This window comes from Protopterus annectens, chromosome 2.part0, assembly GCF_019279795.1.
Source record: "Protopterus annectens isolate FY-2018-M chromosome 2.part0, PAN1.0, whole genome shotgun sequence".
Lineage (NCBI taxonomy): Eukaryota > Metazoa > Chordata > Ceratodontiformes > Protopteridae > Protopterus > Protopterus annectens.
Window position 1 is genome coordinate 503800681 of NC_056728.1, and position 26933 is coordinate 503827613.

The window sequence follows — 26933 nt, forward strand, 5'->3', positions numbered from 1 at the left end:
TCATCCTGCTGCATTTGCTTTATATAGCTACAGACAACTGTGGATGTTTGGTATTTCAGACAATCATACTATCTGCATATTGCAGACTGAGAGCAACATATCCAGATTTTGGGATACACATTCCAGCTGCATCAACACTTTGAACACATTTCGCAGTTTGGTTCTGCTTGTCACATTCATTTCATTCTGTACTGACTGCAGTATACTTTATTCAGGGGTTATTACTACTTTATTGGTGGATTCATAACTCTTTCTCACACTCTCTCATTTGTTTTCATTTTACTATTCAGGATGGTACTTACTTCTAGGCTTTATTGACATGTTTTACCTGTAGTTATTACAATCCTTTCCAGCAGTCTCACTTCTGTCATGTTTCAGTATTTCAACAGGGATATATTTCACACGTGTGATTTGCTCATCTTCTGCAGCTGTACTTTTCAGCCTGCTGCAGGTTGTGTACTATTATATTACAGGTGGGGCATCTTTATTTCAGACTTTATTTCAGACATTTTCATTTTTCTGTTTGGATTACAGACTGCAACACACTTTTGTAATCAAGCAATACTTGCAAACACTCTTACACTGTTACTTGCACATTTTATTACTTAGTGACTACACTGCACTCTTTTGCTAACTGTCATACTTTTATATTTCTTTACAGTTACTGGGAGAGGATTACTGACCTGCCTGGTGGTGCAACCACACCAGCCTATCGCCATAGGCTCTGCGGTTCGCAGAACGGACACCTGCAGCTGTAATATAAATGAAGTAATATTGGAATACACATCTCCATAATATCAGCTAGTTTAATTTCTTACATACATAATTAAATGTAACTTACTCAGTAGTGGGGCGTTGGGCATTTGCCGGGCCTCCTGGATCCAAAGGTTCAACTGGTCCTGCTTATGTCTCTTCAGGTCCGCATGGTGGTAACGGACCTGCTCACCAGTCCTTGGAATCCCTGTGGCACTGGTGAAATCATGAGCCAACTGGTCCCACGCCTCAGCCCTATATGCTCCCCACAAGACCTGGCCCTGCATGAGTTGGGTCTCATGATTGTGGACTAGGAGCCAAACCATATATCTGGACTCCTCAACGCCCCACCTCTGTGCTTGAAAGCAACTACCCTCACCTACTCCTGACATTCTGGCTGCAAGTTAGTTCTACAATAGTTTATGCTGTGTATTCCCGCCTATGGGGCTTATATATGCCGTTTTTCCCACACTTATCTGTGATTGGCCATTTTGGAATTGTATCAACTTCACAAAACCTGCTTTGTCATGCTCCACTTTCTATTCATTCCTATATATTTGTTATTACTGCATTTCTAAGTACAGCTGTCATGGCTTAGTGGTTCAGTACCTTGACTATGGTGCATGGTATCCTGGGTTCGACCCTGCCCACTGCTTTTTATGACTGTCTAGACAGGCTAGGGGGTGTGTCTGTGTAAAGGCAGTTTTGTTACAGCTTGCTCAACGTTGCCCAGCAGTTAGCTTGTTGGCGCGGTGCACAGCTCCGCGTAAATGGGTTACGCTGGTTTACGCTTTATTTGGCTGTCAGCATGCATATTACGCTCAGCTCAGCTAGGGGCACACAGTTTCAGCATGTTCGAACTCTGCTCAATCCCTGGCACTCATTTTGCACCTGTTAAACCACTACTCACCTTCGGGCACTCATTTTACATCTGTTAAACCACTGATCACCCACAGGCAGATGCACTCACCTTGTTAAACTGTAGCTCAGCTCTAGGCACATCTGGCATTTTTTATTATTTTGTTATCTCACATTTCTTCAAAATAAATGGCCTATGTCATTACATTTTACATAAAATATAATTTTATATGTGTACATATATGTCAGGGAATTGTTTTGTGCTTATTTCACTAAAAATAAAAATTGATGTTGTGGGGGCTCGAACCATGACTGCCTGCTCTTCAGCCGATGTCTCTACCACTACGCTATGGCTTTTTGGCTTACTTTGCATATTTAGTTCTTATATGCTTTTCCACTGACTGCTAACTGTGGCTAAGCACCAGGCACGCCCGCGCAAATGAGCGCACTCACGGGCAAACATCTTTACAATTTAAAAAATATATAACATGTTCATTTATATATTTTATGTTCATAGTCTGTGGGGACATGTGTTGTGTTGTGTTTATTCACATTTCCATGGACTCTGTCATTGGTGTTTACTTTGGGCACTTTTACTCTTCTGGGGGCGTGTCTGCTTGCAGGGCTCGGCCTACGGACACGCCCCCTACTGTCTTCCATGGACCGTGTTAGACTTAGGCGTGATTCAGCATGCCCTCAGGCATATGCATGACATGCTGACATTACACCGTTTAACTGCAGCCTCCGTGTAAGCCTTGTATCTCTTACACGGAGGCTTCGTGAATCCTGCCCTCTGTCTTTAGCTACTTAAGAAGCATCCTGGGATATTGTCAAGACCCATGGAGGCTGTGTTTTTGGCTTTAGCAAGTGCAGTAAGGACCTGTTCCCTCATAATGACTGATAGTGTCATGCGTGAGGGTATTTCTTTGGGTGTAGTAGGAGGTGATGGGGCGGGGTTGAACTGAACTTGTCATCCAGCAGGTCTGCTATATTTTCAAGCTGGGTGTAAAAGTTGCCATTCATGATTAACATGGCATATTGCTGAGCGTTTCCCCTGAGGTTACAAATATAATTAAAAAAGCCTTATGGTCATACCTCTCGACTGTCCAGATTTTCTCAGGATGTCCAGATTTTTGGGTCATATTTTTTGGTCTGATCCTCATAAAATTTGTGGTTTTCTGGGAAATCACTGGGATGATCTGAGGATTTAAGTCAATAAGTAATGCCATACATTTGAGTTTCAGACTTCAGATCCTTCAGAAAATGTATGTTAAAACAAACTCTATTACTATAGCAACTTTCCAAATTTATGAGCAATATTTAAAATATGTCCCTATTTTTGGGCTTTTGCCCTCATTTTGCCAGGTTTTGGTCAGATTTCTTTCACTAAGAGGTTGAGAGGTATGCTTATGGTTATCTTTCACCTGGGAGGTGATATTTGTCTCATACTTTGCTTTGCAAATTTGAGCAGCTCTCTAATTTGTTTGTTTAGAATGGTGAATGTCTTTTTGCACTCATTTATCTGTTCCTTCTTGGTTTTGGAAAATATTCTTTTCCTTTTGTTGAATAGCTTATTTATACTAGGGATCCACCAGATGGCTTATTTTTGCCAGTAATCATAGGTTTGACTTGGACCCATACTGCCTCCTTTATGCAGCTATGAATGTGGTTGTACACAGCTTTTGTGTACAGCTCAAAGTAGGCCTCATTGTCATCCAGGTTCAGAGAGGTTTGGAAGTTTAATAAGCTGTCCCTTAGTTTTAGATAATTGGCCTTAGCAAAGCTTTTAACAGGTCTGGAGTTTGATGGTGGTTCTGGGTTAGTTTTAATACTAAAGGAGATAATTTTGTGGTCAGATCTTACCAGGGAAGAGTTAATGCATGGGAGGCAGCAGCATCACCCTATGTTCATGAGTATTAGGTCTAAGATATCTGTACCTGTACATAGGGAGCTAACTAGTTACCAAAGGGTGTTTGCACTGATGAAGTTCAAAAACCTCAAAACAAGTGAATTATGGGACATATACGTCTTCCAGTTTATGAAGGGGTAGTATGTACATCATGTGCCTATATTTTTATCAGTGGCAGTATCAATAACATTTAGCCTAACACCATAAGTATGGTGTTAGGCTAAATGGTAAGAGATTCTAGTAGGTTTACGTAGAAGGTGTGGTTTTGCAGACTCACATTAAAAGATCTGTAGATAGCAAGAATATGATAGGGGCTCACACCTATGGTTATTTGGACATGGAGAAGCTCAAGTGAGTCATGTTGTTGGACCAGTCTAGCAGTGTACTTGTCCTTTATGAACACTGAGACACCTCCTCCCTTTATTTTATCCTGAGCTGAGGGGTATCTAAATTTATGAAAGGCATTGTAGCCTTTGATAGCCAGGGTGTTTTCTACAGTTCTGAACCATGTTTCTGTGACTGCAGATATTTCTGCATTCTCCAGGGTGAGGAGTGCGTCAAGGGAGTGCATTGAGCAGCAGTACCTTTACAGAGTCGTGAGTGATTTTTATGTTATGTTGGCAGGTTTAACAACTTGGCATGGCATAAAAAAGGCACTACGGGGTTATATTAAGGTTTGCCAATATACTGAAGCCAAGTGGTGACATGTGCAATCTATCTCTGGCAAAGCATCATGGTTTGTCGATCATGTCTCTCCAGGCTGACAGATATTGGATTCCCTTGTTGTAACACCAGAAACTAAGTCAGTTGTTGAAGTAAATAATTTTTGCTGGTATTGTGACATCATCATAGGTGAAGGTGGGATGCTACTCAAGGCTAGATTCATACCTGCCTGGCACACATATTCAGAGAGCTCCATCATGTCTCTCTTCATATAGTCCAGTGAGGTATGTCTTGGGTCATTTACACCCACATGGACTATGACTGTGTCATACTGGTACTTATGGTTTAAAGACTTAAGTGCATGAATGATTTGGTGGATCCTGGCTCCAGACAGACAGCTCATTGTGATCTTCTCCTTATTTAGTCTGGTTAGGGAGACATCAGTATGTCTTACAATGGGATCCCCAATAACTAGAATATTTGGCTGAGTGGTGTGCTGCTTTATGGACTTGGAAGTGGGGCTACTATGATTTTCAGAGTTATATGTTTTGTGAGATGCTGTCTTTTTTGAGTGTGTGCAGGGTCACTGAGAGATACTTTTAGGAGTTCTTGGAGGTTCGGGTAGATAACAAGTGAGTATCTCCACATATGTGGGTCTATGTGTTTGTGCCTTTGTGCTGGTAGTGAGTGTTTTGGGTATAATGCTGACAACCTGGCTGGCATTTTTCATCTGTGTATGTGAGAACTTTCCCTCTAATGACATTGTGTATCTAGATCTCTCACTACTGTGTTTGCTCTAAAATTAAATGGTTGTCAGTGAACATGAGGCAGTTACTATACTGGCTCAGGATGCCCATATCCACCAGGCCAGAAACACAGATAACAGGAAAGCACCTATCCATTATGCCATATCTTTAGTAGATAGGAAGGAGTAGGAGAGAATCACTTAAAGGTTAAAGTGAGAGTGTTTAGTAGTATACTATTAGATGATCTGCAGTGCTACCTCATTCTGCACAAACTGGTAGTTTTTCAAGCAGCTGTGAACAGTGTGAGACTATGGAGAGCATTTCCTATAGAGAATTTTAAACTGGAGAGGTTTGCTTATATATAAGGCATGGGGATCCACCTTTGTGTGATGCAGAAATGCAAGGCTTTAATACCAGCAGGATGAAAGACTTTTACACAGTTAAACCCTCAGGCCAATTACACAAAGACACAATAAGCTTTCCACCAGCAGTCTGTAACTTGGATGGGTTAAAATTATTCATAAGTGAATACAAGGCTAGCTGGCCTGAAGGGCTATTTTAAGCCTAACCAATAACCCAACGCGGAGATCAAGCCCTGCACCCTTTGCTTATTAGGCAAATACTTTAACCATTTTGCCAAACCTCTCACCTGATGATCAACATTTCAGAATGATGTTGATTCACTTAATTCATTCAAGTAAAGTAATATCTCTGTTATACAATGTTTACACTTGCACTGTGTTACCAGCTTGGATAACCTATTCTCACAAAATCCATCCATGGCATTCTGCAGTGCACTGTCCTATCTATGAATTGCATGTTTGCCTTGCCATTGCACAAAGTACAAGAATAAGGAAATACAAGTGTGCAATCATCTTGACATGAAGTTGCAGCAATGTTTGATAATCCAATGGTGTGCAACAGTCAATGGTGGAGATTTAATAAAATCCATGTAGGAATAGTGGAAGGCCTACACAGAAGGTACCGTGGCCATGTCTGTTTCTCCCCCTCAGCAGCATGCCTTGCATATTAATGAAGGTGCACTACTGAGGGATAGCCATGTAACATGGTTACAGAATCAGTGTAGGGGGTGTGTTACAGTGTCTGGAGATCAGTAACACACCCCCTGCACTGTCAAAGTGCCATATATTCAGTATGGCACTGAAATATAAAATTTAAATAGTTACATTTTGTGTGTGTGTGTGTGTGTGTGTGTGTGTGTGTGTGTGTGTGTGTGTGTGTGTGTGTGTGTGTGTGTGTGTGTGTGTGTGTGTGTGTGTGCTTGCACTGCGCAGTGTGACGCTTAGCAATGGACACATGCCAGACATCTAAAAATAGAAACCAGATGGATTCAATTATGAATAGAAAAGTCAGGTTTAAGGATAGCTGAGCAGGTTTGCATGGAGTGCTGCAGTGCTCAGCAGTGTTTAAATGTAGTGGGGGCCAAATGGTGAGAGTGACAGCCTCATGTGCAGTAGGTGCAGGGTTCGAATATACAAACTGGTTATTTTGAAAATGCACATTCTGAGAGTTATTTTAAATTTCAATGAAATAATTATGTGTTTACACAGACAAGTTATTAATATTATTTTCCAAATACACATTTATGAGATGTACTATTAAGCTGTGATTGAATTTTTTATGAATACACAGACAGGTTAGTAAGCATGTATGTTGCAAATACATGTAAGAGGTGTATTTTAAACCCCTGATGGAATATTGTATGCAGGCACAGACATTTTATGAAGGATTTATTTTACAATTACACAATTATGAAATGTGTAATGAAATTCTGCATTGCTGCACCCACTCCAGACAATCTTCAACCATAATAGCTCCATGGTGCATGCGATAAGTACGTAGTACTTATCGTGTATATAACTCGATATATAACTCGATAGGTAAGGGTTCTCTTCTCAAAAGCAGCAAGTGTGTGTGTGTGTGTGTGTGTGTGTGTGTGTGTGTGTGTGTGTGTGTGTGTGTGTGTGTGTATGTGTGTGTAAGCATATCCCTTTGCAGCAGTGCAGCTGTCTTGCCTGTGTGTGTATGATGGTTATACAGTTTTAATGGCCTCTTAACCCCCTCATTGGCAACCTTTTCAGGGCCTACTGATATCATCCACCTTAGAAGCACAGTTAGACACTCTCCAAACACAATAGTTCCATGGCGCATTTGATAAGTATATAGTATTATAGTGTATCTAACTAGAGAGATAGACTTTCTAATCTCAAAACTGGCAACTCTGTGAGTGTATGTGTGTGTGCAAACATATACCCTCACAGCAGTGTGGCTGTCTTGTCTGGGTGTGTCTGCAATGGCTATACAATTTTAAGGGCCTGTGCAAACCTGTTAAATCCCCATTGGCAACCTTTACAGTGCCTGCAGATGCCATCCACCTGAACAGTAGTGGCAGACACTCCAAAAACACATAAGCTCTGTGGTGCATGCAATGCTTCTGTAATGCTATAGTATGTATAACTTAACAGGTAGGGGTTCTACTCTCAACAACAGCAGCTCATTGGTGTGTGTGTCTTGTGAAAACAACTAAAAGAATACAAATGTCCCAAGAGTGTAGGGCAACAAGCATTTCCTACATTATTCCAATAGTTGCATAAAACCATCATTTTACATCACAAACAGCTAAATAGTATGATAAATATCATAATCTAGGCAAATGCTACAAAAATAAGCTGTGATATTGTCAAAAAAGTGAGGTTCTGTCCTTTGCACTCACCATGGGTATGGTTTGTCCTGCCAACTCTCATGTTACTACAAAAAGTGTCCCACATTGGGTATTTGATAAGGTGGCAAACCTAGTCTGTCTTGCCTGTGTGTGTGCAATACGTATACATTTTGAGGCCCTGTGAGTAGCTGCTGTCCATAAATAACCCACATGTATCTAGGCATGAATGCTACCTGCTACCACCTACATCTGTTGGTACTGACCAAGTTTGTCGATAACTGCAAGTTGGGTGTTGTCTGTCATAGACTCCCCAAATGATGTTAACATACTGAAAGAGGGTCTTACATCAACTACAGACTGGAGCCAAGGTCCTGGACTCAAGCTAAATGCAAAAAACTGTATCATCATACCATTCGACAAAGACACAGCCCCACTGTTTACCACATCAACGGCAACTCCCTAAACACACAACCTGTGTTGAGAAACCTGGGTACTCAGGTTGATAGCAATTTCGCATTCAGCCATCATGTAGCAGCAGTGGTCAGAAAAGCCTTGTACGTGGTTTATCTCATAGGTAAAGGGATTGCATCCAGAAAAAGGTGGTCATTACCTCTCTGTAGTCCTCACTCCACAGATCAATATTTTACTACAATTCCCATTTGGTACGTACCTATCCAGATATCTGCACCAACTGGAAAGGCCATGGAAATACCTCACAAAGGTAATCCATGGCCTCCAACACCTGTCCGATGTAGACAGGCTCAAATCACTATTGCTCCACTCAGTATCAGACAGGTTGTTCAGAGGTGTACTGTGTCACGCCTACAAGACAATGTTGGACCTGCCCTACTACAGCTGTCCCATATCCGTAAGTCTAACTCCTCATGCATTAGCTGCATGACAGGCCTGAATCTGATAAGTGACATCAACACAACCTGCTGGAGAAAGGGGTTTGTCTCCCAGGGGCTGCTCTGTCTCAGGAATACACTTTTCATACACGTCAAACAGAGTACCATACTGACCCTCTTCAAGCATGACCGTGATGAGTGGATGGAAAACCACAAATCTGACCCAGGGGTCCCACCTGTGTCCCTCACTGACAGAGGCAACAGGTGCTGACTGATGTTTCTTTCTGGGGATAAACTAATGGCTAGGCCTGTAAGGTCCCCAGGGCCATTACTCTAATAACATCCTATGATCCTATGAACCTACTGAACTCCCAGGTGACATGTATCAAGAGTAGCATGCTGAGTCATGGGGTATGCATCCAAGATTATGTTGTCTTCCCCCATGGTCCCTGACACACTGTTCTACACACATGCGCACCTAGGTAACCATGCACATATACAGCTGTACCTTGGTGAAGTCACATTTCTGCATTGCCACCATGCCATCCTGAGCAACTATATTGCCACTAGCTCTCCATGGTGTAGACACACAGACCCCTGGAACAGAAACAGAAAAAGGTGTGGGAGACAACAGTCAGTCAGCAATACTACCACCAATGCAGCATCATGGAACAAAGGTGCATACACTTTGATGTATACTCATGACACATGCCAGCAGACAGCACCTTACAGGGTGTAACAATACTGCACTACAAACTATCATTAAATGTACTATAGGACCCTGTGCATCAGACAAATATGTATATGTCCCTGCATCAATGGTATGGATGACAGGGATGCAGTACAGGTATCATCACATGCACAGGGTGTGGTGTGGGGTTGCCAACGGCCTAGGCTGTGCCACACAGTTGACATTGTGTGTGTGTGTGTGTGTGTGTGTGTGTGTGTGTGTGTGTGTGTGTGTGTGTGTGTGTGTGTGTGTGTCTGGAGGGGTGCTGGTAAGCTGGGCCACAGAGAGGAGCTATGTGTGTCTGTTGGTGACCTGCATGTGACAGTGATGTGTGAGTGTGTACGCATACACAGTCAAGCCATATGCTAGCCCTACAAGAGGGTATGTTAGACAGCTGTGGACCATACATGGCAGAATGTACAGTTCACCATCTTTGGCCACAAAAATGGGAACTAGCTCTGCCAGGAGTGGCATTTGGCACTACCATTGCCCAGGGTCAGATGCGGTACTACTTACTGATGGTGACTGGTGTCGGCTAGGTCTGTGTCCCTCAAGGGACCACCCAGAACAATGTGCCCATGGCCTGCCATGTCGTGGTGTAGACAGCACCCTCCCTTATGTAGTGCTGGTGGTATTGCTACTACAGGAGCATGACTGTGCATGGCCATATGGACTCTTGGCTGATGTTGATGCTGACCTACATCCACGTGTCCAACACCCTACTCCCACCACATGTTCCAGCACAGACAATGCACAGTTAAGGACTAGCAATGTCTCACCCCAGCATCTGTCCACTGCACTGGCAAAATGATGCATGGTGTCACCAATGATATGAATGGAATCATGGATGCCAGACAGTGATGCATCCATGATCCTAAGCATCCATCTGGTGTTGCATTCAGAACATGCCTGCACCTCTATGGTGGACCAAAACATGCACTGAGTGACTCATGATGTGACACCTGTGATAGGTGGTGGATGGGCAGCAGTACTCCTTGGAGCACCCCTGTCAATCTGCCTGTGTGGGACCTCACCAGCTCTCTGGCTATGCCTGGTGTCTACAGTCACAGATGCCACTGAGAAAAGTTCTATTAAAGACAAACATTCCACCCTGGCTAACTAAAATCACCTGTACCCTTATGAAATCCAGAGATAGGGCATGGAAAACATGGGTACAAACCAAACTTCCAGCTGACCTCCTAAAGTATAAAGAACTTAGAAATCAGACAAAAAACTTGTCAACAAAAACAAAAAAAGACTTTTATTATAATCCCCCAAAAACATTAAAATCTGATCCATAAAAAATTTGGAATGCTATAAACCAAATACTACATCCAGGTGACCCAACTTCACCAAACCCATGTCCTGACAAGTCACCTGAAGAAACTGTCAATACCTTCAACACCTACTTTATCTAATCCGTTTCCAAACTATTTAACCCCAACCTCTCAAACAACACTTCAAACTTCCCTATACACCCCTCAACCACTATCTCAGTAACCCCCTTCTCTCTCAAACCTGTCTCCACTGACTATATCAGAACTCTACTCTAAAAACTCAAACCATGCTCTGTATCAGCAGACAATATTCCTTCCTACTTTCTCTAGATTGCTGCACATTCCCTTGATATGCCTGTATCTATACTAATCAATCGCTCCATCTCTGAGTCTAAAGTTAATTCTATCTGGAAACAGTTTTACACTCTTCCTCTTCATAAAGGAAGTAACTCCGCAGAAATATCTAATTTCAGACCTATCACTATCCTCTCTCCTCTCTCCAACATCCTTGAGAAATGTATACTCAAACAAGTTATGCATCATCTCTTATTAAAAAAAACTTCTCACTCCAACAAAGCATGGCTTCCATCCCAAGTATAGTACAACCACAGCTCTACTATCATTTCCCAACACCTTAGCCCTGGCTAAAGATGATCACAAACTCATATCCTGTCTATTCCTTGACCCTTCTAAGGCTTCTGACACTCTCACACACTCTGCTACTTAATAAACTTATAGACCTAAACGCCTCCCCTGATACAGTTGCATGGTTCTCTAGCTACCTCCCTGATAGACTGCAGTCAGTATGATGGTACTCAGCACTATCTAGCCCTGTCACTAAGAACTGGTGTTCCCCAAGGTTCCATTCTTGGACCTCTACTCTTTAATATCTTCACCAACTCACTCCACTCCTCTTGTCCTCAATCTGACATTGTCCTATATGCAGATGACTCTACAGTCATAACTATTGCTAATTCCCCCTTAGAATTAACAAATACCCAGACATCTTTCAACTCAGTAGAGAGATGGCTCACTAATAATCATCTCATCCTCAACCCGAAGAAAACAAAATTACTAGTCTTTCTACCAATATCTGCAAACCACATTAAACTTTCCTTCTCCATAAGGTCCCTAAACAATACTTCTTTAGAAGTCGAAACTAGCACAAAACACCTTGGTATTACCATTGGCAACCAACTAAAATTCGATCTTCACATTAACAACTGTATCAAAAAGCACCAATATCTAGGACTACTGTATAAGAACAACAAATTCCTAACTACTGAAACTAGAATTAATCTTACTCATGCCTACCTTCTACCATGCTTAACTTATTGTTCCCAAATACTCACAAATCTGAACTCCTCCCTACTTACCAAATTAGAATCAACCTACCACAAAATAGCTAGATTTGCAGCTCAAAAAACATATAAATCTCACCACTGTCTCTCCCTAAAATACCTGAACTGACCTGAACTACCTCACCTGTTCCTACAATCTCAACTCCAAATTATAAACTCCATCCTATATCAGACTTATTTCTGCCCAAGTCTAACTTCTCTCATCCCTCAATACTCTCCTGCCAGACTTCTCTGAAGCTCAACCCAAGACCTACTAAAAATCCTTAAACCTAAATCCAACACAGGGTGCAACTTGTATAGCTACAAACTCCCACCAAATTTAAGCTAGCAACCAAAGACCACTTTAAAAAAACACTGGTCCTGTCATTGTACTCATGCTCCCTGATTATTGCCTACCTTTTATACTGCAGTCAAACTAATTTACTCAAATTTACCATTAACTACTTCATCCTATGCTTCCTATGCAACCTCCAAAGCTTCTTCTATACTCTGCTATTCATATGTAACCTTTTAAGTTTCTGCTACTTTGCATACAAAACCTTATACTTACACAACTCTCTTTTTAAACCAAAACATACAACTTATTCTACTTTTTTAACATTCTCTTTTTTGTTTATAGTACTGTTTTATCTGTCAACAATATACATGTATATAGCTTATGTATTTTAACTACCAAAATTCTCTATTGCTATTTTATTGAAATGTATCTGTATTGCTATTTTTATTGCATTGTATATCTTTGGAGCTTTTCTCCCCAGGCCTCCACTGAAAAAGGGCAATAGCTCAGCCAGGACACTCCCAGTCAACAAATGTAAAATAAGTAAATTAAATAAATAAATAAAATAGTTGCCACACTCTCCTGTTCAATGCCATCACCCTCTGACTGTCCAATATCTGTGACTGCAGGGGAATGGGTATGTGTGGGCATAATGACTATGTGCCAGGACATTAGGGGAAGATTGGGATGTCAACCCATGGGACACATTCAGCCCCCAGCAACCCTACCTGTGCCTCACTATGGCCACCATCATCACCAGAGTCCAATGAGATACTGACATCAAGTTGTGAGGGGGGACAGACTCCAGCCCCACAGTCACCTGTGAGGAGGAAGACAACATGACTACATTCATATATGCACTATTATGTCTGCTGATCCACACACACACACACACACACACACACACACATACACACACACACACACACACAAACACACACACACGTGAGGTACCACAACTGCATTATACATACCACACCTTATTACTGATCCCATGCACAACACACAAGCAGACCACAACAGACACAGACAAGACAGGCCCTTTACAACATGCAGTGCAGCTACATCTGGTTAATGTTGCCAGTACTATACACCTGTGAGATAAGCAGTGTGTCAGTGTATGTGATGGACCTTCACCTAAAACACGGTGCACCCATCTCCACCATACTATTGCCCCTGTATAGTAGACTGCATAAACCTTCATAAAAATACATCCAAATATGTTACAGCTCCTGCAAATATGCTACTGTGATTACCAATTCAATGCACTGCAGTGAACCCCTCCACAACTGAACTTACAAGTATTGTACTATGGCTAAGCTTAACAGTTGTGTCCACAGCAAACTGGCAGCCCTTAACATTCCTAGGGTACAGATGAGCCATAACAAAATAGTTTCACACTCACTGGCTATAGGATGTTGGACTCCAGCCACACCAGATGTGCCTATGTAATTGTTGGGGAGAGGAATTTTCAGCAAACCCAAATGTGGCATTGGTACAGGATCATATGTGTATATATCAACATGTAGAGTACAAATTGTGATACTGCCCACATTTCTGACATTCTGGATATGTGTGCACATGTGTGCATTACAACCCCCCCCAAATGCAGATTGACCTGACGTGTGTACAGGTATGCATGCACTGCCACTATGACTGCTATAGTATTAAAGTGATGTCCACAGGAGGCTTACCTGGATGCTCATCTGCTGTGCAAGCCGTGCCACCCACCTCCTTGAAGTATGGGGTGCTGGATGCTTGTGAGCTGGTGGCTGAACCCAGGTTTGCCAGGAACTCCTCTGTGGCTGAGAGTGGTTGTTGTGTTGCAGGCCCTCCACCGGTACCAGCACAGTCCCTGGCCACAGCTGCAGCCCTTTACCATGCATCATTTATCATGCCTGTGGCCCAGTGTCAGACCTGCTTATAGCTTCTTTCCTGTATCCCGACATGACTTACTGATGCAACAAGGTCTGCCCACAGTGCAGCGCATTGCCCCTGATTCTGGTGACTCCTCGACAGCAGGATGTCTTGATGCAGTCTGAGGCCATCAACTATAACTTCATTCTTGGCTGCAGAAAAAGGTGGGTTCCTCCATCTGTGCATCACTCCTGAAAGACAAGAAGAGGGGAACACATCAGAAGGACCACATACATTGCTCTCCATTATGTACACACCCTGCGCATCCACATTTGCCAGCACTATCCTTCGCTAACTCCCACATCATACCCCGCCATCTATCACCACAGTATGTATGTGGCTATCAGCAACATAGTGGCAATACAGCATGCATTTCCCTCCTCATCCTGCTGTTTCCTGCTATTTGCTGCATGTTCTGTATGATGTTCAACTGCATCTTTTCTGCTGCACCTATTACTGCATGTTTCTAGCCTGTCTACATTGTATGCAGCAGTGTAAGTCTTTTCTGTTTGTTTTAAGCACCTGGGCTGTAGTCTGACCCCTTAGGTCTCCCTGGCCTTCCTACCTCAGATTCTGGCAAATATGATGGGACAATGTCCTACAGTTTCCCCTGCCAGTCTGGTTGATATGGGCATCCTGACACAGTGTAGAAACTGCCTCATGTACACAAACAACCATCTACAAACACCACCAAAGTACACAATTTGTGAGGCATGCAATGACATTAGGAACCTACAGTCCATGCTCCCTCCTTCTCAAGCCCACTTATCTGGCACCGAAAAGGTTGTCAACACAATCAGTACACCTCACACACCACCCAAACCTACACAACACACACCCACATATGTGGAGGTCCTCAATATAAACATCCCCAAACAAAGGATACCTCTGAGGCAAAAAACACACGTGAACTCCACAGCCCTCCACATCACATACCATGCATAGCCACACACCTGTGTCCCACAGCCACTAAGACATCACCATAAAACAAACATATTAGTCATAGGAGTCTCCATTGTGAGACACACAGATGTGCCTCTCATCAGGCTGTATATGGGGAAGGTCACGGTTACTTGTCTGTCAGGTGCCAGAATCTGCCATATCACATATGCACTGTTGTCTCTCAACAACAGGTACTGTTATGAGTCTGTCAGAGTCCATGTTGGCATGCCTGACCTGAGACATACCTCCCTGGACTATATAAAGTGAGACATGATTGAGCCCACTGATTATGTGTCTGAGGCAGGTATACCCCAAGCCTTAAGCAGCATTCTGCCATCACCCAGACTGATGCCACAATACAATCAGGAAATGATTAACCTTAACAATTGGCTTGGTTTCTGGTGTCATTCCAGGGGGGTCCAGTACCTGACAGCCAGGGATGATATGATCAACAGACCATGATGCTTTGGCAGAGATGGCCTCCATCTGTCTCACCTGGCCTTCAGGCTTCTGGCCATGCTTCTTGCCACCCCCATAGTGCTGTTGTTGGGAAAAGTAGTGATATTAACACTACTAGCATGAAACTGTCAACAAATTGCAAACTGAAGACATGCAGCTAAACGCTAGGAGTTTAAACATGAATTTGCACTCATTGCAAGCAGTTTTAACCCTGGAAAATGCTGACATCTGTGTAGTCACAGACACATGGTTCAAAGCTGCAGAGAGCACCCTAGCCTTATATGATCACCCATCCTATTATACAGTCAGACCTCAAGGTGTGGGCAGTAAAGCCAAGGGACGTGAGGTTTCACTATATATGAAAGACATGCACACCTCCAGGCTGGTCAAACAGTAAGATGCACAGGAAAAACTCCAGGTGCAGTTGACCATTGCCAAGACCCCTATTCAAATCATAGCTAGCGACTGGCCCCCACATGTGGCCAGGGAACCCATTCTGCCTATATGGACCTGTTCAACTCTATCAGGATTCAACTCTGTACTCTGATCCAGAGTGACTTAAACTACCCAAATATAGTTTGGAAGAATTACTCATGCTAGTACACAACTGCCCAGAGATTCATTTTATTTGGCAATGCAAACACCTTAGAACAGCTAGTTGCTACTACCATATGAGGTGAAGATCTCTTGGAGTTGATATTAAACAAAATGGGTAACCACTGCAGCATCCCTACAGTATCATCCTCTGTGGTAAAACCAACCACAAAGTGGTCACATTTGCAGTCACCATCTCCCACAATATCCATCTAGCTAGGGTCAGACATACAAACATCTCCAAAGTTGATTACAGCCTCCTGAGGGATTTTATAAGCAACTTCACAGCCCCTACCCCTCTGTAGAAACTGGCACCAATATCCACAAATACACTAAAGCACTATACGTGCATTTGTATAGATGCATGGTGTCAGGTATACCCGACAGGACTACATCATCCTCTGCAAGGATAAGTAAACCTGTCTGTTGGACATCTGCAATAAATAGACTTTGTAACAGGAGTGCAATATTGCAGTCCAAGACCAAGAAGGAGCAGGTGCCCAATTTGAAGCAGTGTCTCCTTAACCTGAACAAGCAAATAAGAGCAGTACTGAAATCCTGTAAAACAAACTCCAAACCCACATTGGTGACATCCACTACAGATAGCCATATCTCCTTCTTCATATATGCCTGCAACCTAAAAAGAAGCACCCAGATCTGCTCAGAAGTGGTGGTCAAGGACACCAGATATACAAGTGTTGTAGATATACAAAACTTGTTGCCTGACAGATTCAGTGAAAGCTTCACCCCCTGTCCCCCAATCAGTACATCAGGACATCCCCAGTACCTGCCCCCTTCCCCTTATATCTAGGGAACAGGTCATCACTGCCATCTCAGAGTCATGGAATACAGCCTCCATGGGACCCGATCAAATTGCAGGATGCATCCTACATGACCTCAAGCATGAACCTGCAGCACCATTAGACACTGCATTCAACCAAAGCCTGAATACCGCCTTTGTCCCAACCAAGTGGAGGGCACCCACTGGCATCCCTTTACACTAAGGTGGAGTGTCCACCAATCCAGCACATTATAGACCCATCAGCCTAACTAGCCTGAACTGCAAGGCCATGGAACAGATTATCATGAACCTCATTAACAAGGGCATTGGTGACCTCCACACACCTGATCACACACAGTTTGGCTTTGTCAAGTGGGGATCATGTCTGCTACATTTGGTTGACTTCTTTGACACAGTCACCAAAGCCATGGATGAAGGGGAGACAGTGCGCACTGTCTACCTTGACCTGGCCAAAGACTTTGACAGTATTCCCTACTTAGCCATAATAAATATATACTCTCAACTAGGCATCAATCCATATGTCACCAGATGGGTAGCACACTGGTGCACTGACAGCACCACCTAGTCAATATAAAGGACGCCACCTCAAGCAGTAGACCCTAACTTATGGCGTAACCCAGTGTTCTGTCTTGGGCCCTCTGTTATGTGTGATTTGCTCTTCTGAGATGCAGGGTGCAACCAATGGACTATGGCCAACCATGTTTGCAAAAGATTGGATGCTGGGTGCTGTCACCAAATCCCCTAGTGATGTGAACATCCACCAAGAGGGTCTCATGCAGACAAATGATTACTGCCAGATACATGGCCTCAGGCTGCATTACACAAAATGCAGTGTCATCCCCTTTGGGAGGAGAGATGTCCCCACAAATTTTCACATTACTAACAATGTCCTAAGCAGGCAATCAGTCGTGAGGGGTTTGGGCACACAGTTGATGGCACCATGACATTTGACCACCATGTTGCTTCCATTGTAAGGAAATCCTTCTACATGGTCCACCTCATACATAAGGGTATCTCATCCAGGAACATGGGGGTCATAACATCCCTGTATTCCTCCCTAATAAGGCCCATTATTGAGTATAATGCCCCTTTTATCATGTACCTTGCAAAGCACATGCAGCAGCTGGGGATAACACAGAGGTTCCTCACCAGGGAATACCAAGGCCTCAAACATCTATCATATACACAGATAGGCTAAAATCCCTATCCCTCTACCCAGTTTTATACAGACTCCTCAGAGATTATCTCTGTCTGGCATACAAGGCAATCACGGACTCCACCTTGATGGGACTGCTGCACATCTGCAAATCAAGGTCCACGCGAGTAACCCACACACATGCCCTCAGCCTGGTCTGTGACATCAACAGGACTTGTTCACAGGTCAGATGTGTGTCCCAGACACTCATCCAACTGTGGAATGGACACCTTGTCCACATCAAGCAGAGTACTTCTTTGCCCCTTTTTAAGTGGAACCTGAATAACTGGATGGTAAACAGGACATGCACCCTTGGGACACCACCTGTGTCCCTGTTTGGACTGGGGCATCAGGTGCTGACTTGCATAAACATGGGACAAACTCTGGGCTAGGCTTATGAAGGCCTCAGGGCCAATAGCCTAGTATCTTCCTACGATCCTAGGTATACTGGTTATGGCCCTGTGTGCTGTGATGGATTGTGTTGTTATGTCTCCCCACCCATCACTGCCATCTATTGTGGTGTGTCCCCTATGGGTGATGTCAGAGTACCATGTCATACAGCCACCATATGACCAATAGGTGAGTGGTACTACAAGTGTATGCGGACAGTCCAGCAACATCCGTGTAACCAAATTACAGATAACACTGCCAGTGTGCTGTAGGTTATCCTCTGTGTAGGTGTCTGACATCCACAGAACGCAGATGTTTGCAGAATGTGTACATGTGCCTGATATGTGTGAACTGTCTGCCAGACAAATGTGGAGTCTGGCAAACAGTTGGACAATACTTAATGGTTGTTCCCAGACTGTGAGAAATCTGGCTGTCACATGCCAGACACCCTCAGAAAACAGTTATGGTACATTAATATCTGGTAGTGTATTCATTCCCTTATGCTGCATGCTCATTACCTACACTCTGTTGCTGAGGCCGGGCCTGTGTCCCCCCACTACTATTGGCGATAACCTGATGTCCTGCTGTAGGGGTCAACAGGTATGCTAGCCATATCTCTCAAGCGATTATATACGGGTATGGATTACACAGTGACCTAGCCAGAGTACATCAGGAACAGTCAGGGACACCTGGGCAATGTTTGAACTATGCCTGTGTGACGTTCACAGACTGGGAGGAGCTGACTGACAGTGCATCATGTGATATACCAGCTGTATCATCCAGAACTTACTGTCACTATTGTCTAAAACACAATCCAGTAGCATTTGTACATGAGCCGACCATTATTGGATGGACTGAGAGAGCCAGAGTTGTGATCTATGTCTCAGCAGACAGAGCCAAAAGGGAAGCCTAGAGGTGCTGGATAGCTGACAGCAATGTGTCATTCCAAGATATGTACTACAAACCCACTGTTGTAATCCCTATTTCCCATAACTGCATCCTCCCATCTGTGTCCCATTACATGGGGAGTTCTATTACATAACTGGTATAGTGCTGTACTCCTTTATGTGCAGAACTCATGTAGTATAATGCTTAGAATATTGCAGTCTTCTCTGTAAAGAAAGTCACAGACCTGTTTACCATAGGCAGCAGCTTGCCTTTTGTATGTAATGCTCATGAAAAGGTGATTGCCTGTATGCAAATCTGTTGCTCACACTTGCTAATTACATCCAGAATAGATGGGTTGCATTTTAATTAGCCAATGGCATGGCATCGCAGTGTTATATTTAAGGCCTTGGTGTAGGCCTTGGCTCTTTTCCTGGCCTGTGAGATGGACATTATCAAGGTGTAGGAACTACAGCATCACAGAGGGTAGGTAAAATTACTGTCCACTGTCCAGACTTTGGAGACCCAAAGTCCAGTTTGGGTTCATGAAGTGGTGATCGTGGCTCCTGAACCTGATTGACTTCTTTGAATCAGTCTCCAGAGCTGTGGATGAGAGTAAGGCGGTCCACACAGCCTATCTGGACCTCGCCAAGGCCTTCAACACCATCCCCCACTCTGGAATCATAGATAAAATTACTAAGCTGGGCATTAATCCCTACATCACTCGATGAGTTGCCAACTGACTTACTGCCAGAACCCACGCTGTAAAAGTAGCCGACTCCAAATCCAGCTCCAGACAAGTGACAAGTGGAGTACCTCAGGGTTCAGTGCTGGGACCGCTCTTGTTTGGCATCTACTTCTCTGAAGTACAGGCCAACACTAAGGGACTCTGGCTAACAAAGTTCACAGATGACTGCAAACTAGAAGCCATTATTTAATCTATTTCTCTGAAGTACAGGCCAACAGTAAGGGACTCTGGCTAACACAGTTCACAGATGACTGCAAACTGGGAGCCATTATTGAATTCACAAATGATGTGGATATTCTACAAAAGGGCCTTACAGAAACAGATGCTTGGTGCCAGAGCCATGGGCTCAAGCTCAATGCCAAGAAATGTATAGTTATCCCCTTTGGGAAAAAACATGCAGCCATGAATTACCACATAGGTGGCAGTACACTAAACACCGAAAGTGTGATAAGAGACTTAGGGACATAGATGGAGAGTGGCCTCACCTTCGATAACCACATCACCACAACAGTCAGAAAATCCTTCTATGTAGCACACCTCATCACTAAGGGCTTTTCATCCAGAAAAAAGGTCATTGTTCCACTGTACTCATCTGTCATTAGACTCATTATAGAATACAATGCCCCATTTGGTATGTACCTCTCAAGACATCTGCAACAACTGGAAAGGCCACAGAAATACCTCACTAAAAGAATCACAGGCCTAAAGCAGATGCTCTATGCTGACCGTCTAAAAAACTCCAGCTATACCCTGTCACATACTGTCTACACAGAGGTGATCTCTGCTTAACAAACAAGGCTATGTCAAACCCAGAGCTGCTGGACATGCTACACTTAAAAAATCCCAATCCCTCAGAGCCACATGCTCCAGGGATCTAAACCTTGCCATCACAATGAACAAAACATGCTGAAGGGATAGGTTCCTGACCCAGAGACTCCCCAGACTCTGGAATAGACTGCCTATACATGTCAAGCAGAGCACCTATTTGGCCTTCTTCAAAAAGAACCTTGACAATCGGATGGGAGATAGGAAATTCTCCCTGGGGATCACGTCAGTCGCCCTGCTAGACAGAGGTCCAGGGAAATAAATATTGTGGGAAGAAATAGCCAGGGAATTGTTATGGCTAAGCTTGCATAGGCCCTAGGGCTGATAGCCTAGTACCAACCTATGAACCTATGAAACTATGAACCTATGTGGTATGTCCACAGTTTTGCATGCTATGTTTGGCCATTGTGAACAGACTTTGTGATTATGTGTCAGTTTACAGTTTAACAATGTAAGTTGAGGTCAGTAAGGGGACAGACAGATGTAAGTGTCATATGTAATTTGCATCATAACATGCATGCTGGTGCAGTAGCTGCTGGTCTACCAGCTGTGTGTGTTTGTAGGGAAAGACTGTGACAGATGTCCCCTGGCACTTGACCATGCCCCATCCCTTTATGTATGGGTGTTGTGTGGATCCCCTGTTCTAGGTGTTTGGAAGATATGGTAGGTCTGCAGCAAGTAGTTGAACATACTGCTGCATATGTTGTAGGCTGCAGCTGCTGCATTCTGCCCAGGAGTCATACTGGGGATTGTGAACACATTCTGGGACAGCAAACTGTATATGTCAGTGAGGGAGCAGTGTCAGCTCAGTTGTCACAGCATAGCCAGGGTGAGGCTACCCATAACAGTCCACATGAGGCATGTGCCTCAGGTATGTATGTTATATAATAGTGCCATCCAGAGAGTGGTAGGTGACATTTAGGATGTCTATACATATTTGTGAAGTGTGTCCCAACCTACAGGCCTTTGATGTGCTGATATGGGTGACAGTGACTGCAGTAGCAGCAACTTGTTCTGCTTAAAATTATATGGCTCAGTCATTTATTTGTTGTTTTGACAACCATGTACTTGACATGCAACAGACTGGAATGGAAGCTAGGACTGTGGCAAAATGTAAAGCATGCTAGGAATGTAACAGATTGAGCTACTGAGTCAATACTATAACAGGTGTATTTGCAAGACATATGTGCATGCATACAGGCTGTTACATGGGATTCGCATGAACATGTGTGTTTGGATGGGTATGACATGTGACACTGAACTGCCTGTGATGCTTTTCTAATCTCAATCTGTACTGACTTGCCAGTACTTCAGCACAGAGAATAGGTTTTGTGACAACTGTGCCAAAAGTAGGTGGCACAACTGTGGACATTCTGCAACAGTCTGTGCAGTTGTCAGCTCTACCTGATACCCTAGGCTTTACATCCATCCATTAACATTTATGTGGCTGTGTACTGGTTTGGTTTAGTGTCTGCATCACAGTCCCAAGTACACTGTCCTTTTTCCCATTATATTTACAAGCAGTGTGTCACTGGCAATCAGTATATGTTTATGGAAACACCCGTTAGACTTCAGAACTGAGTGGCCTAGTGTGTTAATCCACTATGCTGTCATTGACAGGGTCGTGGGTTTGAAATTTAGCAGGGGTGATAATTTTGCTGATGTGCCTAATAGTGTCAGAAATACAGAAGGTGATTAAGGCAATGTTACACAATTTTAAGTGGGTTTGTGTGTGTTTGCACAATGAGCCGCTATTAGCTCTCCTTAAATCTGCGGTAATTTTAAGAAAAGAAAAAAAGGGGTGATAGAAAAGGGATGAAATGGAGGCAAGCAGGGGGAAACACATACTGAAAGGCAGATAGGGATATGCAGGATGAGTGTAGGAAAGGATCATGGCTCTCCATTTCTTCTACAGCAACAGCTGTGCAGGTTGCAGACAATTTGGAATTTGGAGCCTTTGAGGGTATCATAAATGTGTTGATTGAAGCATGTAATTATTAATGTGTGTCCAGTGGAAGCAGGTGTAAAATGGACAGCTATCTATGGGGTGATATTTTTTTTTGTGGGACAGATGCCAATTTTCTTTTTTAAGGAGAGAATGGAATGTTGGGGAAGGGATATATGTACATGTGGGGAGGTAAGTTGGGTAGGAGAGGTTGCATTTACAAACACACAAGACAGACAAGACAGTGTACAGGGGTGGTGTATGACATATGAGGGAGTAAACACCTTGGATGGGGTGGGTGTTATAGAATTAATGAGGCATGTGCCCCGAGATAGCAGCAGTGAGACTGTGCTCCCCACCCATGGGCAGTCACCACTGCTCCTTCACTGTCTCAACAATGGCTCTGCTGGGGGCTGAGTGCCAGGGCCAGCCTGTCACTCCAGGTTGGCCAGTCTGTCCTCAATCCAATGCAGGTGATTGTCGAACCAATGGTGAACAATCCTGCGCACCATCCCTGGTAGCTGCCACTGGATGACAACTCCCTCTCCGAGCCCGCTCCAGGGTGGGACAGGCCCTGTCTCCTGAGGCAGTTCCACCCATAGGCATTGCAGGACCAGTGGAGGGAGCAACACCAGTTTGGGTCCCAGATGTGTTGGGACCTGGTACCATGGCTGGCTGTAGTAGGGTAGGCAGATTGCCAGGAACCAGTCTACGTAGTCAAGCTATAGTGTTGAGTTTTTTCACAGTGTATAGGTTAGTAATGAACAGAACATTTAAACGTTAGTTAGAACTACAGGATGTTGCAAATAACCCAGTAAGATAACATTGCATAGCATATGGAACACAACAATAAGTGGGATAACAGTCAGTATTGTAACAGCATGCCAGTAACAGTTACAGCATAAGACCAACATCACAGGTAATTCAACAAGGTACATTAGTATGCAACCATTGTAATTTATAAGAATAATAAAATACAAGGCACAACATAACATTTTGAGAACAACATATGTTAAACGTAAACCATACCCGATCTATAACAATAATAAATTATGATGCAGATAAGGGGCGGGGGGAGAGAGAAAGACATTCCATTAGCACCAGTATAGGCTATACTGTTTGCAACAGTACTCTGATATACTCTACAGGTCTGCCCTTACTTTATACATACAAGTGCCCTGTAGCTTCTGTAGCACCTACTTATCTCTCAAGCTATCCGAATGGGACAGTATTGGCCCAGCTGTAACACCTACAGGTACACAACTATGGGGACTATTACATGTCAAGAGAACATATGTGACTACCAGGGTGTACTGTGGACTGATGTAGTGTGACTGTGCTATTGAGATAAATGAAGCAGATGTTAAATCAGTGTCCAAGGGATTTTGGAAACAGTGATCATAGTCCGTGACAGCATGACACTTGAGAGACATGTACTGTGCACTGTACAGAGAGTTTATGCTTATCATGCCATCCTTGGCAGGCATGGGGTTAGACTATCAGGATACATTCACAGACACACCAGGCATACAGCAGTACCAAGATTAAACAGTTTTATTTGTTTTATTAACTTGTATTACTATTGTACTTGTTGACTTTTTATTTACTGAAGTCTTGTCACTTTGTTGAGCAATGCTGTTAACACTCTGGTACATCTGGACACACAAATTAGTAACCCATTTGAAAAGCTACTACAGCCATTTATTTACCTGTAATTATTTTTTTAAAATAAGTTTTATTGAAATAATTTCTGAAAAATACAATTATTAACAAAAAAACTAGACATATTTTATGAAGGAATAGATAAAAACAACAACATTAATATAAAAAAATAAAAAAAGGCAATGAACTATGTACACAGATGTTCACTTAATTATAGACAAATAAATTAAATTAAAATGTGAATAAAACTGGTTAATACCTTTCGGTTATTAATTTTCTAATAGATCAGTTATGTTCATCCATTGATTATATACCGCTGTATTCCTAGGAGTTCTAGCTTTGATTGTCATTGATTCTAGTTTGGATACTTCCAAGAGAAGATCCTTAAAATTTTGAAAAGAGGGAATTTGTGATGACTTCTAATTTCTTGTAACTTCTTTCCAGGCTATGGACAGTACAGACCATAGAAGAGTATATTTACTTAGTTTAACACAAGGGGGGGCTTGGGGAATTAAATAAAACGAACACTTTCGTAAGTAAAAAGTTATCAGTAAATATTGCTTGCAAATATCTTCCCAGAATTTTTTCATATGTAAACAATCATAGAAGATATGGGGCAAATCAGCATTCTGTACTTTCATACATCCCCAACAAAGCATATTTTAGATATAACTAAGGCTGAAAGAACTAAATAGTGTTAATAATGTTATAGAATAATACATTTTCATTAACCTTGACTACTGGGTCATGAGAAAAATCATTTGCATGAGAAAAAATGAATATAAATTTCTTGCTGAAGGAAGTTATTTTTAAACTTCTTCTTATACTCTACTGTTTTCCAAGTGCCATTTTCAGCTAATCTTTTAAGACTTGAACTAGCCCAGTCAATTTTGTCTATTTTATCCAGAATCTTGTTAGATTTTATATATTTGATAGTTGCATCCAGTTCCTCAAACGTCTTCAGGACATCTTGAAGGAAGATTTTCAACCTTGCAGGGAAAAGCAGGTTAGACTTTGTGCTTCTTTAAGTTCTTTAAGTAAAGGTAAAGGTAAAAATTGCTTCCTTTTAGTTATAACAGAAGTAGAATAGTCATTATCAAAATTAATATTATCTCTGTATTTAATTGGTGACTTAGACCAAGCAGTTTTCAGGACTATTTCTTTATCATGAGTTGATAGAAATTTAACTATGACTGATTTTGTGGAATTAATTTTGGTATTTTTGGATGTAGATAATGATCTGTGGGTTCTTTCTATACCAAAAAAGTGCCTCAGCTGTAGAATTTCAGGAATCCATGAAGTTAAAAATTCCTCCATATTATTTTCTAGATTGTCTGGTAGCCCAAGGATTCTGATGTTATTTCTTTGAGATCTATTTTCCAGATCATCTATTTTTGTTTGGAGCAGGGTATTTTTTCATATGTAAACAATCATAGAAGATATGGGGCAAATCAGCGTTCTGTACTTTCATACATCCCCAACAAAGCATATTTTCTTTATACATTTTATTTATATTATGTGGAGTAATAAAATAGATATTCAAAAATCTCTAGGTAAATATTCTCCATTTAAGTGATGAAGTAGTTTTAGCTGCTGAGTGAAGCAAATTCAATTTATGACCCTCTGAAGAATTGCATTTATTAATGTCAGAAAAATATTTCCAATAATTATCAGGGAATATATCTAAATCTGTTTTAATAGATTTATATATATTTGACAGGCTATTTTTAATTAAGCTATTTTGTTGCATAAAAGCGATCAAGTACTATATAAGTTTGGGAATTAAATTTTTAACTGAAGAAGGTATTAATTCAAATTTATTTTTGAAATAATTTCTAGCTTCTTGTAGTACAAGCCATAAAGACGAATCCAGATCATTTTCTTCCAACAAGGTATTAATTCATTGCAATTCATTAACATTTGATGCCAATAAATCAACTGTTTCTGTTCAAGTATTGACATTTTATGAAAATTAGTAGAGAAGATAACCCCTTGTGTATATGCAATGGGGAAAATAAGGAATAACTAAATTTCATATGATTGAAACCTAAGAATAAAGTTTTTAAAATATTTTAAAATAATGTTAATATAGTTTGAAATAAAATTTTGTGTGGGACTAAGAGAAAAATATTCCTTCAAAATCCGTGTGAAAGTGTTATTCACTAGATTTAGCTTAAAGATATTATTGTTATTATTTAAATTTTGTGACAAAGAAAGAATAAAATCTTTCCATTTTGTTGAGTAATTACTATCTATAAGGTATAGAATAGTTTTATTAACTGAGGAAATTGAATACAGTTCCAAATTTGGCAATGCAATATCACAATTCTTCCAGCTGTATACATGATATGTTAAAGAGATCCTGGGTTTAATTGGGAACTAAAGAAATTTTAATCATAGTGTTAATTTTTTTAATTATTGTATAAGGTGGAGGAATAGAAATAGATTGTACTATGTATAAGAT